Genomic DNA, 16318 nt, shown 5'->3' with positions numbered 1-16318 from the left:
GTGGATCAGAGTTTCACACATACTTACTTACCTTTTCTACATCATAGTTATTTAAAAAATAACAATTTTAATACGACAAATATGATTAAAACGATTTGAGTGTCTATAGTACTGACTATGAACTGATAAACTTAACACTGGTAATACGTCTACTACTACTGCTGCTGCTGCCGATAATAATGATAATAGCAAAAATAATAATAATGAGAATAATAATGACAATAATAACATTAATGATAGTGACAGACACGAAAGAATTTATTGGTGTAAAAGATATATATTTTCTCATATAGCGAGTTATGGGGAAAGGAAATGTAAGGAGACTGCTGCATGCTAAGTATACTGGGAAATGAGGTAGATCTGGTTGCAAAGAAGGATGTACCAGTACGTGCAAATGTAGTGTATCAGTTTCCAAGGAGAATGATATAGCACGAAAAGTAAGAGTCATAAACATGGCAAGGAACTCTGGAAATTATAAATTATCTTTAACCAGGGCACATTGCCTGTGTGTGGTATTGCTCACACGGATGGACCTGCGGCCCAAACGGTAACGTTCCATCCAAGTGAAGGTGCAGATTCACAGAATGACCACGATTTAAAACACGTTTCGTGATTCCACAGCAAAACAGGACTCGCGTTAGTGACATGCTCGCATAGCCACAGTCAGTGTTGACAATGGTAACGCAAAGTGAAATACTGACGACTGTGGCTACATATTTATATTTTATGTCGGGTAAATTAGATGTTGTTCAAGTTGTGAGACTTCGTTGCTGTTATACCAGGTGGTTATAGTTGAAGTGCAGCTGATTACAGAAGTTCAGTGTGGGCTGTAATTACCGTATGCCAGCAAAACTATATTATAGCGCGTTAACGCGGAAGCGATTTGCGATGGAGAAAAGTTAGTTCCAATTTTGGTCACCAGTTGCGAATCTGGCGCTGTGTTTCCGTAAGTAATGGAGTAGGAACGGGACGTGGGCAGAAAAGATCAAACAAGTGACAAAGGCATACTGTTGACTTTATTATTAACTGCTGCCTACAGAATTTGTTCATTACGAGCACTGGAGACACCGACAAGATGCTGCATGCGTAAAACGACGTGCTAAACAATTGCTCGCAGCAGTTTCGGTGGAATCTAAGCACCATGTTCCTGTATATTGGTCTTCAGATGAGGTAGATACCGAAAGGCTCTCTGGTAAACGAGTTCTTTTAGATACAATCATAGCGAAAAGTGGTATGGATTGAAGTCTGGTGATCTCCCACGCCATGCATCTGGAAAAAATCGGGAGATGACACGTTCGTGCAAGGTTGTATTAAGCAGATAATTCACTGGTCGAATGATATGCGGTATAGACCCATCTTACATGTAAATAATGGTTAGTTGCGCTCCTCCATAGCAGGAATCACATACTTTACAAGAAGATCTCGATAACGTGCAGGTCATGGTCCACCTGACAGGCTCTCTGGATCTGTGCTCCTCAAAGAAGAACGGACCGAGAATAAAGGTGCTTGTGAATTCATACCACACAGGCACATGCGGCGAATGCGGTGACTCTTCAGGCACAATACGCGGTTTAACAGTGCCCCAGATTCGGCATGTCGTCACTGCACCCTGTAATGTACGAGGTGCATTCAAGTTCTAAGGCCTCCGATTTTTTTTTCTCCGGACTGGAAAGAGATAGAAACATGCGCATTATTTTAAAATGAGGCCGCGTTCATTGTCAATACGTCCCAGAGATGGCAGCACCGTACGGCAGATGGAATTTTACCGCCAGCGGCGAGAATGAGAACTGTTTTAAATACTTAAAATGGCGACGTTTTCCTTACTTGAGCAGCGTGCAATCATTCGTTTTCTGAATTTGCGTGGTGTGAAACCAATTGAAATTCATCGACAGTTGAAGGAGACATGTGGTGATGGAGTTATGGATGTGCCAAAAGTGCGTTCGTGGGTGCGACAGTTTAATGAAGACAGAATATCGTGTGACAACAAACCGAAACAACCTCGGGCTCGCACAAGCCGGTCTGACGACATGATCGAGAAAGTGGAGAGAATTGTTTTGGGGGATCGCCGAATGACTGTTGAACAGATCGCCTCCAGAGTTGGCATTTCTGTGGGTTCTGTCCACACAATCCTGCATGACGACCTGAAAATGCGAAAAATGTCATCCAGGTGGGAGCCACGAATGCTGACGGACGACCACACGGCTGCCCGTGTGGCATGTTGCCAAGCAATGTTGACGCGCAACGACAGCATGAATGGGACTTTCTTTTCGTCGGTTGTGACAATGGATGAGACGTGGGTGCCATTTTTCAATCCAGAAACAAAGCGCCAGTCAGCTCAATGGAAGCACACAGATTCACCGCCACCAAAAAAATTTCGGGTAACCGCCAGTGCTGAAAAAATGATGGTGTCCATGTTCTGGAACAGCGAGGGCGTAATCCTTACCCATTGCGTTCCAAAGGGCACTACGGTAACAGGTGCATCCTACGAAAATGTTTTGAAGAACAAATTCCTTCCTGCACTGCAACAAAAACGTCCGGGAAGGGCTGCGCGTGTGCTGTTTCACCAAGACAACGCACCCACACATCGAGCTAACGTTACGCAACAGTTTCTTCGTGATAACAACTTTGAAGTGATTCCTCATGCTCCCTACTCACCTGACCTGGCTCCTAGTGACTTTTGGCTTTTTACAACAATGAAAGACACTCTCCGTGGCCGTACATTCACCAGCTGTGCTGCTATTGCCTCAGCGATTTTCCAGTGGTCAAAACAGACACCTAAAGAAGCCTTCGCCGCTGCCATTGAATCATGGCGTCAGCGTTGTGAAAAATGTGTACGTCTGCAGGGCGATTACGTCGAGAAGTAACGCCAGTTTCATCGATTTCGGGTGTGTAGTTAATTAGAAAAAAAATCGGAGGCCCTAGAACTTGAATGCACCTCGTAAAATGTGCCTCGCCATTCCACAGAATACTGCCGGGCCACATGTCATCAACTTCGATCCGTGACATTAACCGAAGAGCACATTCAGGCCATTGCTGCGAATCATGTTGCTGCACCGTCTGGATGTTGTACGGATATCAGTGCAAAATGAGCATGGATGGGCAATTCTCGTGACACCACACAAGCATTAGCACTGCCTTCCTCTTCCAGGTGAGACACGAAGCTCACCCATGTTTTCGAATTTCATTATCATCCTCTTTGAACCATCTAATGACGTCGGGCCTCCCTCAGACCTTTCAGTCGGCGATGCTCGCTCAATGCAGCACTGTAACTACTGCCGATTACATTAAACAGTGTCACTAACTGCGCAAGGTCTTTCTTCTATATAGTCTCCCTGTTCACTCTCGTTATGGCTTGTCAGATGACAGGGTGGATGTCATACTCCAAACAAAGAGCGTACAGCGCCAAATTGACACCTGGTGGCCACAACTGGAACTAATTTGTTTTCCAGTGTAATCACTTCCGCATTAACGCATTAGTATGTGTATTAAGCTCGCTACCTTACGATAATTGCAGCCCACACTGGACCTCCGTACGTAGCTGCACTTTAATTATAGCCCTGTGTAGATAAAAAAAATCAATTGCATGACACATGTTGATCACAAATTTTCGGAAATTTGCTTTTCAGATGCTATGTTTCTCCGGAACGCAGTTTCTTTCACAATGTGCTAATTGAAATTGGAAATGAGCTGGGAGGCTCCTGACGGGGCAAGTTCGGCCGCCTTGGTGCAGGTCTTATTACATTCGACGCCACACAAGGCGACCTGCGCGCCTGGTGAGGATGAAACGATGATTAAGACAACACAACACTCAGACCCTGAACGGAGAAAATCCGCGATCCAGCCGGGAATCGAACCCTGGCTCCTTAGGACGCAGTCGGTCACGCTGACTATTCAACTACACTCCTGGAAATTGAAATAAGAACACCGTGAATTCATTGTCCCAGAAAGGGGAAACTTTATTGACACATTCCTGGGTTCAGATACATCACATGATCACACTGACAGAACCACAGGCACATAGACACAGGCAACAGAGCATGCACAATGTCGGCACTAGTACAGTGTATATCCACCTTTCGCAGCAATGCAGGCTGCTATTCTCCCATGGAGACGATCGTAGAGATGCTGGATGTAGTCCTGTGGAACGGCTTGCCATGCCATTTCCACCTGGCGCCTCAGTTGGACCAGCGTTCGTGCTGGACGTGCAGACCGCGTGAGACGACGCTTCATCCAGTCCCAAACATGCTCAATGGGGGACAGATCCGGAGATCTTGCTGGCCAGGGTAGTTGACTTACACCTTCTAGAGCACGTTGGGTGGCACGGGATACATGCGGACGTGCATTGTCCTGTTGGAACAGCAAGTTCCCTTGCCGGTCTAGGAATGGTAGAACGATGGGTTCGATGACGGTTTGGATGTACCGTGCACTATTCAGTGTCCCCTCGACGATCACCAGTGGTGTACAGCCAGTGTAGGAGATCGCTCCCCACACCATGATGCCGGGTGTTGGCCCTGTGTGCCTCGGTCGTATGCAGTCCTGATTGTGGCGCTCACCTGCACGGCGCCAAACACGCATACGACCATCATTGGCACCAAGGCAGAAGCGACTCTCATCGCTGAAGACGACACGTCTCCATTCGTCCCTCCATTCACGCCTGTCGCGACACCACTGGAGGCGGGCTGCACGATGTTGGGGCGTGAGCGGAAGACGGCCTAACGGTGTGCGGGACCGTAGCCCAGCTTCATGGAGACGGTTGCGAATGGTCCTCGCCGATACTCCAGGAGCAACAGTGTCCCTAATTTGCTGGGAAGTGGCGGTGCGGTCCCCTACGGCACTGCGTAGGATCCTACGGTCTTGGCGTGCATCCGTGCGTCGCTGCGGTCCGGTCCCAAGTCGACGGGCACGTGCACCTTCCGCCGACCACTGGCGACAACATCGATGTACTGTGGAGACCTCACGCCCCACGTGTTGAGCAATTCGGCGGTACGTCCACCCGGCCTCCCGCATGCCCACTATACGCCCTCGCTCAAAGTCCGTCAACTGCACATACGGTTCACGTCCACGCTGTCGCGGCATGCTACCAGTGTTAAAGACTGCGATGGAGCTCCGTATGCCACGGCAAACTGGCTGACACTGACGGCGGCGGTGCACAAATGGTGCGCAGCTAGCGCCATTCGACGGCCAACACCGCGGTTCCTGGTGTGTCCGCTGTGCCGTGCGTGTGATCATTGCTTGTACAGCCCTCTCGCAGTGTCCGGAGCAAGTATGGTGGGTCTGACACACCGGTGTCAATGTGTTCTTTTTTCCATTTCCAGGAGTGTATTTCTATTTTTTTGCATTTTTTGTTCGTCGTTGATCGTTGGGTTGGTCATTGCGGACGTCACATTACATCCGTTAACTTTCGTTTGTTGGTCCTTCCACTCAGTTTTTTTATTACAGAGGCCAACCAGCTCTCTGACCGAACATTCTGAGCTACCGTGCCGGAACTATCGGGGCGGACACAATGTATTAATGCAGTTATAACAGAAAATTTTTCTCTGTGATACAGGAGGCATGGGGAAGCCTCAACTGCAGCCCTGTCTTGTCTTATGACAAACAGGGATTTTCACCTGGCTCGAGTCGGCCGGAGTGGGCGAGCGGTTCCAGGCGCTTCAGTCTGGAACCGCGCGACCGCTATGGTCGCAGGTTCGAATCCTGCCTCGGGCACGGATGTCTGTGATGTCCTTAGGTTAGTTAGGTTTAAGTAGTTCTAAGTTCTAGGGGACTAATGACCTCAGAAGTTAAGTCCCATAGTGCTCAGAGCCATTTGAACCATTTTGAACCTGCCTCGAGATGACTGGGTGTTTGTGTTGTCCACACCATTTCATCATCATTCATGCAAGTGGCGAGATTGGACTGAGCAAAGGTTGGGAATTTGTACGGGCACTGATTACCGCGCAGTTGAGCGCCCCACAATCCAAACATCTTCTTTATCTTCCGACAAACATAAAATTGCTAATTGAACTTAATTTACACTTCGGATCACATTGTGAAGTTATAAATGAAACGACACCAGTCACAGGCTGACCGAGTTATTAATTGAAAATTCAATATAATTAAGTAACGAAAAAGTGGTATCAAATCAGTTTTTTTCTGGCGGAGATCACCGCTGGCCAGCCTGAATGGGGAACTATCGATTGGTTGGGGGGAGGTTGATGGCGTCAACAAGGACGTGTACCAAGACAAAGGACTCCAACAGTCAGGTACTTGAGGAAGGACTAGGGAGCTTATTGAACATCGTTTGTTACTTATCAATCCTTATAGCCAATTTATTGAACATCAAAACCCGTTAATAACATGTTACAACGTCCAAGAATGAATGTCTCTTTTCTTTAGAACAATGTAAACCCTAAAGAACACCGACCATAAATGCCTCTTTTATTTAGAACCAACAAACTTTGAATAATGCGATTTTACTTGAATCTCACTTTAATCTTTAACTATGTTTCAAGATTTTCCTGTCACAATAAAGAAGTACATCAAACATGAATAATTTGCAATGGTCAAGCCGCAGGTGGCAAATAGGCTCGCTGGAAGACCTCAGGAACCAGTCGCCGGTCCCAGCGAGACAGGCAAAGTAGTGATATAGCTACAACACACAAGGTAAAGCTCTCTTAGAATATACAACGGTACGACAATAAACCTTTGGCCCACCCCAATGCTACAACACTTAAGGCAAATACAAATGCAGGTGCAGCAAAATTCAAAAATTGTTAAAGGATTAGACATAGAAAATATTAAAACCACCTTCACGTACGTAACAGTAGCCTTCAGAAAAGAGCCTCCACAAGCCACCAAGATCAACTGCCTCTATATGAACGATTATAATGTAAGCAGGTACTCTACGACAAATTTTAGGCATTTCAGTTACCTTTAGCAAAACTGCTGTTGGGACAATTCAAGCAGAAACGTTGCAGATGTTAAAAACTTGCTGAGCAGTAAACGGAATCTACTACCTACCGTTCCGCAAGATGGCTGCGGCACCTTTAAGGGGCTCCAGAAAGCCCTAGCTTTCCAATACTAAAATAGCGCTTATAAATTAGATATTTTCTCATAAAGTATTTGAGCTAGGAAGTTGAAATTTTTACGGGTTATTTATTGGAGTATTGGCTACAACTTAACAGAGGGATTTTTAAAAATTTAAATTCAGTTCTTAGAGAGTATTTTTTTCTATTGTAATGAAAATTCAATATTTTTTGTGGAACTTTTGTTTAAAAATTCAACATTATACAGGTTTTTGGAAAAAGGCTGTGTAATATTTCCTGAAAATCTGAAGCAAACTGGTTTGGTAGATCCTGAGAAAACATATAATTTGTATGATAAAATAAAACTTTTGGAAATCGAGCTACAAAGTTTCGATACCTTCTTAGTGCATTCAAGGTCCATAGGACAGATTATCTTAATCTTCTGCAAACCCCTCCTCCATCTTCATCTTCGTCCTCCTGCTGTTCTCTCTGGCTTTTATTTCCAGGCTATTTACAGCCCTGTCAGCAGCCCGAAGACGTTCCTTGTTTAAAGCAAGAATCGTTTGTATCATGTTGAAACCTACCTCCGTTCCCATATTTCGAAATACTTTGCATCTTACAATGTTGCCGTGACTGAAAGTAGCAACAGCAACATACACACCAGAGTGAAGTGCTTCTGTCTTAGGGGTTCTTGACCAAATAACACTATTTACACTTTCATTGGGGTTTCGAGATTTTTTCCATGAACACACTTTTTCAGCAGTTCACGTGCTGCTAAGCCTCTGAAAATAGGTTTATCATTTAAATTACCGCATCAGGAATACTATGTTTATGAGTGTATACTTCACCAGTTAGCAATCCCTTGTTGTACTTACAACAGTTTTCTCCTTTGGAACACAAGTAATGATGAGCACTTTCATCGGTTGTAAAAGCATGAAGAAAAGAGCACAAACAGTATCATTTCATCGATACTGTGTGTTTTGTCTAGTAGCCTTTCCATAATAGTTCCGTAGTTTCTCAATTACAGAGTCAGTTAACCTTCCCTCCCATCCAACTCTTTACTGTCAATGACTTTGATTTTTGTACAAAGGTTTCAGTTGGCGCCGAGCGGAGTTGCCGCGCAGCTAGAGGCACTGTGAAAGGTGGCTACACTGAGCCACAGCGCCAGAGATCGCGTTAGAGAGTATTGTTCCGCCGCCTCCACTGGCAGTGATTATTGAGAACTCGTAGTGGGCAGTGCTTTGGGAGAACTCGTGGTAGTCAGTGCTGAGATGTCGTAGTGAGGAGTGTTTGTTGAGATGAGCTAGTAGGCAGTGCTTGCTGAGATGTGATACTGAAAAGTTCTTGTTGAGATGTGATAGTAGCGAGTCGGTGTGGAGAGATTGTAATGTCTAGAGTGCTTTTCATCAATATAAATTAAGGTAACAAACTACTTTTCTTTTCTTTCTCATTATTTCAATGTCCTGAATAATGCGTCATTACAGGTTCAGTCAACAAAGCATCTGGCTTGTGTTCTTGTATTAGAGTGTAATTCTGGTTTTCTTGAGTAATTATGGTATTTCTATTTCCTTTAATTAATTCAGTATAAATGATATTTAAAATTTCTTGTGTTGTTGAAGAAGAACCGTGCCAGATGCGTACGTTGAGTCATACTTCCACACACAGAACAGTTATACTTGTGCTTTGGTTTCGTAGGTTTTATAGTTGCTGGGGACTTAATTAATTAATTGTGTTAATGAAAATTTCCATTTCATTCCTTGTTATTGTTCTATGCAGTCAGATAGCGTAATAATACTAGTCAGGGCCAACCGTTTACGAGACTTTGTAATCGGACATACAGCTACTAAATCCAAAAATTAAAATTATTTGCATTTTATTTTAATTAAGCCCCCATGCAACTGGAAGTTCGAGTCCACCCCCGAGCATGGGTATGTGAATGTTGTTAGTTAGTTTAAGTAGTGTATAAGACTGGGGACCGGTGACCTCAGCAGTTTGGTCCCTTAGGAATTCACATACATTTGAACATGTTTTTTTTCCAGCTGTCGAAGTCTTGATCTCATTCGTTTCAGTTCACGTCCAATACACTCAGTTTTCGGCACTACAACATCATCACCATGGGGCTTCAGTTCTTGAAAATGTTTGAAACTTTTAGGATCACCGTCACCAAGGTAATTCACATATCGCACTTTATCGCACGCTACAGAACGTTGAAATATACTGGCAACACTTCCATTTCTCCACTACTGCCGCTATAGTTAGCTGTGCAATTATTTTCATGTGTACCTTAATTTTTTTGTGGACACCTACAATATTTATATATTACTGCTACATCTAAAACTTTCCTTTTATACATACTGGTGGCAGACATCTTCTACTTTAGACCCTATAAATCTATTGTAGTCCGTAAACTTGGTTGGATGTATGTAAGATTCATCATGCCACAAAAAACTTCACCTGAGTAGCACCCTTATCAATTGAACACAAGGCACAAAAAAGTCTAATGTTGTGTCCAAAGATTTTGTTACCAATTTCTTTCTTTGTAGTTATTGCAACACTGTTCGAAAACGTGGTCATGTATGAACACTTACCACATTTCAGTTCTACTTCACTGGCAATTGCTACGTGATGTTTTTTATAGAGTTCCAGACCAACATCACTACACTGAATACATCTTTCACTGCTTGCAAAAAATCCGTTGAGAACTCACATGTCAAATATTTCATTCACATCCAATTTGCCTATAAAAACAATCATACCAATTACTAACTGAAACACGCTTCCTCTGCGAAGTACTTTCTTTTCTACTTTCATTGCAGTGGGCAGGTGTATCAGCAAGGTTAAGTTCACACACTTGGTTATCGACTTTATTGTTTATAGTAGTAACACCTGCGTTAGGCTTTCCAACATTTCTCCGTTTCTTAAAAGCCTTCAGTGGATTTCTAATCACTTTACGTTTACCCATGATTATCCTTCAGTAAAACAGAGACTTCAATGAACAGAATTCACTAAGAATATTTTCAGGCTTACGTAATAAGCGTAAATAATTTGACATCGCCGAACACTTTTTCCAGGTCGACAAATCCTACGAACGTGCCCTGATTTTCCTTCAGTCTTGCTTTCATTGTCAACCGCAACGTCAGAACTGCCTCTACCTTTTCTAAAGCCAGATTGATCGTCATCTAACACGTCCTCAGTCTGACTGACTTAATTAATCTACATGATCACTGCTCGCTACGACTCTCGCCAGACGATTATGTAAAGCTGGTCTGTATTTCGCACTACGACCATTGCCGTGCTGTGATTCGCTGGTTGAAAGTCACTCCAGCAGTGCTGTAATTGACTGCTGTTCATTGCACGTAGTTTCAAATGGTTCAAATGGGTCTGAGCACTATGGGACTTAACTTCTGAGGTCATCAGTCGCCTAGAACTTGGAACTACTTAAACATAACTAACCTAAGGACATCACACACATCCATGCCCGAGGCAGGATTCGAACCTGTGACCGTAGCGGTCGCACGGTTCCAAACTGTAGCGTCTAGAACCGCTCGGCCACCCCGGCCGGCCTGCACGCAGTTTCTTGGGGCCTATACGCAGACAAAATGGTTCAAATGGCTCTGAGCACTATGGGACTCAACATCTGTGGTCATAAGTCCCCTAGAACTTAGAACTAGTTAAACCTAACTAACCTAAGGACATCACACACATCCATGCCCGAGGCAGGATTCGAACCTGCGACCGTAGCAGTCGCGCGGTTCCTGACTGAGCGCCTAGAACCGCTAGACCACCGCGGCCGGCTATACGCAGACAGATTTGTTTGTTGCGAGCCGTGCAGACAATGGAATAACGGCAATAATCATGACTTTAAACAGATACTTATTTCAGCCCTTTTTACTATCAGTACAAAAAACGCAGTTCCACATAGCCTTGGTTTCATTAAATTAATTTCCTAAAATAAGCACTATTCGTATGAACTATGCACAGTTCTTTGAAAAATGGACTCAGGGTCGATCTAAAGCATGTAATTATTTACACCTCGTGGTACTCCACTTTCCCAAAACTACAACAGCGTATTAGTGAAACTTACGCATAGAAAGATCTGTAACCGTAATTATTTTAGCATCGGTCGATTTCCATCTCCAACTACAAAAGGTATTAAATACCTGTATAGTGTTGCAAGTTTTTATTACTGCCCATCCACAGCAAATTCTCATCTTAGATTAATGTATTCTTCTAGTTCCAAATACGAAATGCATATTCTACTAACTGTAGTATGTGGACAACAAATAATTGCTTGACTTTTACAATGTAAAGTGCCTCCCATTGTAACACTGTAGCAGATGACTGTCGAGTATTATCGGAGTCACAGAGGTAAAAATTTGTAGATATTTGGATTTTTCTAGACACAGAACACTGAAATAACACGAGGGACCGATGCTAGACCTGCAATGATCACTAGTACTTCACTTTCTCTATCCTTTACTGTTTCATACTATGCTAAGCCAGCGCGAATTCCACTCCGTGAGCTTGCAACTGTGGCGTCACTCATTAACCCGTACTTACCTGTGAACGAAGACAGATATCAACTCTCGTTTCAAAAACTATTTAGTACTTTTAGTTATATTTCTTCCGCAATAATGTTTGGTCTGGCAACGGCCTTGCCACAGTGGATACACCGGTTCCCGTGAGATCACCGAAGTTCAGCGCTGTCGGGCGTGGCCGGCGCTTGGATGGGTCACCATCCCGCCGCCACGTGCTGTTGCCATTTTTCGGGGTGCACTCAGCCTCGTGATGCCAATTGAGGAGCTACTCGACCGAATAGTAGCGGCTCCGGTCAAAGAAAACCGTCGTAACGGCCGGGAGAGCGGTGTGCTGACCCCATGCCCCTCCTATCCGCATCCTCACCTGAGGATGATACGGCGGTCGGATGGTCCCGATGGGTCGCTTGCGGCCTGTAGACGGAGTTAGTAATAATGTTTGGTCTAAAACGTAAATGACAGTAAGCTACCCGCTACAAAATTTTTCACAACAGGATTTGTAAATCAAGTGTATGTGGTTGGCAAATAGTGTCATTTCACATATGTTACGAATTATTAAATAGTAAATGGCTTATTAAGAAGCTAAGATTTTACACTACCAATTATAGAAAAACCAGATTTTTTTAGCTGGATACTTCTTTCAAAATCGATTGAGAAACTTTACAGAAGTAAAGACTCACGCGAAACGAAAAGCAAGCTTTTTCTTTTTTTTTACAATGAAAGTAAAGCTTGCAACGAAAAAAGAAATTCATAAAACGACGTGGCGTAGTCTTGTGTACCGACAAGAGTTTGTAGAACATGATAATCGGAGAATCTTCCTCTTCTCGCCGTCCTGGCCCGACTCTCAAATGGTTCAAATGGATCTAAGCACTATGGGATTTAACATCTGAGGTCATCAGTCCCCTAGATTTAGAACTACTTAAACGTAACTAACCTAAGGACATCACACACATCCATGCCCGAGGCAGGATTCGAACATGCGACCGTAGCAGCCGCGTGGCTCCGGACTGAAGCGCCTAGAACCGCTCGAGTACAGCGCCCAGCTCCGGCTCTCAGCGAGGGTGAAGTGTAAATTTAACAACGCACCCAGAGAGCAGCGACATGCGATGTGCCAACTCCTAACAGCGTGGCTGCGGCATATACGTATGCGTTAAGTGATAAATATAGCGCACACTGCAAATTCGCAACCAATATGCAAGCGCGTGGCATGGTGGTTGTTGAGCGCGTGACTTACGCCCTCGGCTGTCAAGAAGCGCTCACGCGGCTCTGTTATCAGGCGAGATAGCGTCGATCATCTTCGGCAACTTCCGCCAGCGATCGGGAAGGGTAGTCGCCCTCTCTCTCGCGGGGCACGTGGAGAGGCCATGCGCCTGCGGATCTCTAACAAGGGGAGGCCGCCAATTGTGAAATTCAGATTCGATTCATACTGCGCATAATAAAAGCTCATGGCCAGAGGTGTAATGTGGCAAAGCACCAAAATGCACTTCTCAGCCGTTGTCAAGAAAATCGACAGTTAAAATGAAAGCGTTGCGGTGAAATACTCTCTACGATAAACAATATTCTGCAGCGTCGTGGCGCAGCGGAAAGTGCTCGGATTCGTAAGCGGAAGGTCCCCTGATCGAATCTCGCGCCATGCAACTTTTTTTTATAATTTGTTTTTGTAATTCAAATGTATATATACACATACACACACACACACACACATATATATATATATATATATATATATATATATATATATATATATATATATATATATATATAATTTCCGGCAATCAGTTGCAACAATTGTGCATATAATAAGTCGTTGAAAGTCGTTTGTCGTGGAAAAATAATACTTGAAATAAAACACAATATCACAAATAATATTCAATTGGATACAATTTATTGTCAAGTTCGGTATACACTTGCACATAAGTAGCTGGAGTATCGCACGAACCTGAGTGATAGTTATCACAGAAACATGGAAAACAGAAAACAGCACGACATCGAGCACATCTGATAAACGATGCGTTTTCACAAGAACAATTGTTTCTTTAAATTATCTGTTGGGAAACACACCTGATTGACATTCTGAAAAATTGTTCTATCGTGTGTGTGCGTGTATATATACATTTGAATTACAAAAAAGAAATAATAAAAAAAATTGCATGGCGCGAGATTCGATCCGGCGACCTTCGGATTACGAACCCCAGCGCTTACCGCTGCGCCACCACGCTGTGGAAAAATATTAATCGTAGAGAGTATTTCACCGCAACGCTTTCTTTTAATTGTCGATTTTCTCGACAACGGCTGAGAAGTGCATCTTGGTGCTTTGTCACATTACACCTCTGGCCATGAGCTTTTATTATGCGCAGTATGAATCGAATCTGAATTTCACAATTGGCGGCCTCCCCTTGTAAGTAGAAATGCACAGACGAATAGGGCTGCACACGGTAGACAAGCGCGGTGAACTGCATAATACCAGCATTCAAAATGAAAACTGAAATAGTGATAAATACTCAAGAGCAACATAAATGTAACAGCCCTAAGAAAAATTACAACTATTTATATGAACTTTGCTGTAATTAGCATTTATTGAACGCACGAAACTGTGGGGGGGGGGGGGGGGGAGGAGTTGGATACTTGCGTAACAAAAAAAAAATGGTTCAAATGGCTCTGAGCACTATGGGACTCAACATCTTAGGTCATAAGTCCCCTAGAACTTAGAACTACTTAAACCTAACTAACCTAAGGACATCACACACACCCATGCCCGAGGCAGGATTCAAACCTGCGACCGTAGCAGTCTCGCGGTTCCGGACTGCAGCGCCAGAACCGCTAGACCACCGCGGCCGGCTGCGTAACAAAGATTTATGTCTGAGTGACGTGGCCCTGTGGTTAATATAGTGACATCGCATTTGGGGCAGTTGGATTCATAACCCAGTCAGGAATTATTATGGCTTTGTGAAGCAACTAAGATGAATGACGGCATTTTGCTGTATTAATTTCTGAAACATCTGTTCTTACTAAAATCCAGTGTTCGTCTTTTGTGTACGATTGGTGATACTTTTGGATCTGTCTTGTACGTTAAAGAGAATAGTTTTTATATCTTGTCTGCCTTCTTTGTAGCGAAACAGCTGGCAAGAAGTACACATCATGCCAAAATGGACACAAACTACAGCAGCAGCTATAACATTTCCTTGGGGAACCCCAGACACTACTTCCATTGTACTGGATGACTTCCCCTGTTAGTACGAAATTCAAATGGTTCAAATGGCTCTAAGCACTAAGGGACTTCACATCCGAGGTCATAAGTCCCCTAGACTTAGAACTACTTAAACCTAACTAACCTAAGGACATCACACACATCCACGCCCGAGGCAGGATTCGAACCTGCGACCGTAGCAGCAGCGTGGTTCCCGATTGAAGCGCCTAGAACCGCTCGGCCACATTGCCCGGCCCGTGTTAGTACGAACTGTGATCTTTCTGACAGGAAAACACGAATGTCATACAACTCAGGCGATACTCCAGAGCCACGCAATTTGATCAGGAGCCGCTTCTGAGGAACGGTGTCGAAAGCCTTCTGGAAATCTATAAATATGGAATCAATTTAACATCCCCTGCTGATAGCTCTCATTACTTCGTGAGAATGAAGAGCTAGTGGTGTTTCACAAGAACGATATTTTCTGATTACATGCTGACAATTTGTCAATAAATAGTTTTCTTCGGGATCATTTTTAATGTTTGAACGCAATTGTCATTTTACCAAATCGTGCAAATTAACTTAACAAGTAGCTGCAGTTGATTTTTATAGTTAAAACGAAATTAATGCATACAGTTTTGATATTTGTCTCCTGCGTATTTCTGTTCAGTTTAGCGTTGAAGGGAAACTGCTGTGAGGGCTGAGTGCAGGAATGCAGGGGAAGTATGTCACCGTTCGATCGACAGAAGTTTCCAGTTAAGTGGTCGCCAAACGTGCCCGAGAATGGAGAATGGCGTAAGCGACCGGGGCGCCGTTATTGGCGAGCTCTATATAGTGGCAGCGGGCAGCGGGGTGAACTTGACAAGTGGGTCGCAGGTGGTTGCCATGGCGACGGCTCGGCCGTGACCAGCTGCGCCCCCCGCGCGCCTCGGCGCCCGATCGAAGCTGCCAGCGCAGCGCGCCGCGTCTCTCTGTCAAGGTCGGGCGCGTCGCTCGCCGCGCATGTCCAACCCCGTAACCTTGCCCGTACTTTTCCGACAGCCAATGGGCGTGCGCCGCCGCCGCTGCCGCCGCCCCTGTGGCAACCTGTTACGCTGCTCGCCCGCCACGCCCTTCAGCCCCATTGCACGGAGCGCTGCTAGAGGTGCGAAGCTAACGCTCCCACCAGAGTATGTGCTGTCCCCATTTGCGGCTTCACAAAATACTAGAAGGTTCCAGAACGCTGATATTAAGTAGATTCCGTGTGGCAGGGATGGGAAATATCGACCGGTTAAAACCGATACCGGTATTTTAGTTCAGAATAATCGGTATTTGCTCGGTCTTTGTCATAACAAATATTTTTTTTTTTAATTTTCTACTGATAACCGAATAAAAAGAACAAAATATCAATTAGCCATAGCTGCTGTGCTAAAATGTTTCGTTTTTAAATAAAGTTTTTTTTTTTTAAAAAATAAAGCACTCCGTCATCAGGCCACAAGTGGCCCATCGGGACCATCCGACCGCCGTGTCATCCTCAGATGAGGATGCAGATAGGACGGGCGTGTGGTCAGCACACCGCTCTCCCGGTCGTTACGATGGTTTTCTTTGACCGGTAC

This window comes from Schistocerca nitens, chromosome 4 (genome assembly GCF_023898315.1).
Source record: "Schistocerca nitens isolate TAMUIC-IGC-003100 chromosome 4, iqSchNite1.1, whole genome shotgun sequence".
Lineage (NCBI taxonomy): Eukaryota > Metazoa > Arthropoda > Insecta > Orthoptera > Acrididae > Schistocerca > Schistocerca nitens.
This window is presented reverse-complemented; position numbering follows the sequence as displayed.